Genomic DNA, 1,419 nt, shown 5'->3' with positions numbered 1-1,419 from the left:
GTTTATCATCCATTTCCCCACTGGGTGGTGAGCATCACAAGGCTGGGATCTATTTTACTCACTTCTGTGCTCCCCTCCCCAGCACAGCAGCTCAGTAAGAATTGTTGAATGAATGAGTAGGAAAAATGAATGAATGAGTGGGAAAAAAGGCCTGCCGCATATGTGAAATTTTTATCTGCTATCATTTTATATAATTGCTTTAATCATTTGGGGGTTTCAGAGTCACTTAGGAATTGGACAGGCTGCATGTGGTTACTTAAATATGTATATTCAGTTTCTTGGTGGGCAACAGCCATATGGTGCCAGTGGCCACTATATTGGTGGCACAGAGTTCTAGAACATTCCTCTAATCTCAGAAAGCTCTATCACACAGTGCTAGTATAGACCCTCTCAAAAAAAAGAAAACAAATGCACTAGTCACAGACACCCAATGTTTTCCATGTTCTTTCCGGAGGTTCCAGAATTCCCACCCCAACACACATAATTTAGCAGAGGTGGCAAACTTGTGGCCCCTGGACTGGATATGGCTCCATTGGGTTTTATTTGGTCCAGAGGTTTTTTTTTTTAAGAGGCAGGACACGTTGTCTACAGTCTGGAATCTCCATGGATCTGTAAATACTTGGGTGGGTCTCCCCCAAGGTAAAGCTCTGCTCGCTCTAGGCAGGGCATGCTGTCACTTTTTAACCTCCTGCCTGGCCCCTGGGGCCATCTGAGTTTGAGAGCTTGGTTTATAGTCGAAGAGAATAAAGGATTTTTTTTTTTGGTGGGGGGTGGTGAAAATGCAAGTGAGCACCGTCAGGAAGGGGTTGATGCAGGAGTCAGAGATCCAAGAGTTGGCCCCTGCACTCTCCCTAGATGACTGTCTCTGGGCCTCGGTTTTCTCATCTGTAAAATGGGGATGATAAAGGGATACACAGTGTTGGGAGGATAAAGTGATACACAGTGTTGGGAGGATAAAGTGGCATGACGCAGGTCAGGGCAAGTTGCTCATAATGCTGGGTCCAGGTTAGCTCCATCACCCTCACGCGGAGTGGGGAGAGGGGGAGGAGGGGGGAGGGGTGGCCCCTGACACGCGGGAGGCATCACGCGATGCTCTCTGAGTTCCCACTGCCTCGATCTGGCCACTGGAGAAAGAAGGGCGGGGGACCCCAGGATCGCACTCACCTCCCAGGGCCGAATTCCTAGGGTCCCTGGCAGGGAGGGGCGTCCCTTGGCTGGATCCGGCGTCGTATAGGGGTCGCCCACTGGGTGTACAGTTGGCAGGGCGCGCGCCCGCGAAATTCCGGCCCTTACCGGACTTCACTTGTTGCTCCAACGTCCGGAGCCGGGCGAGGGGCGTGGCCTGGCGGCGGGCGGCCCCCCCAACCAGATTGGTCCTTCAGCCCGTCAGTCCCAGGCGCCCGCCCCCAAGTATAAAAG

Source organism: Mesoplodon mirus (genome assembly GCF_964341445.2).
Source record: "Mesoplodon mirus genome assembly, chromosome: 5".
Classification (NCBI taxonomy): Eukaryota; Metazoa; Chordata; class Mammalia; order Artiodactyla; family Ziphiidae; genus Mesoplodon; species Mesoplodon mirus.
The sequence above is the reverse complement of the archived record's forward strand: the minus strand, read 5'-3'. Positions refer to the sequence as shown.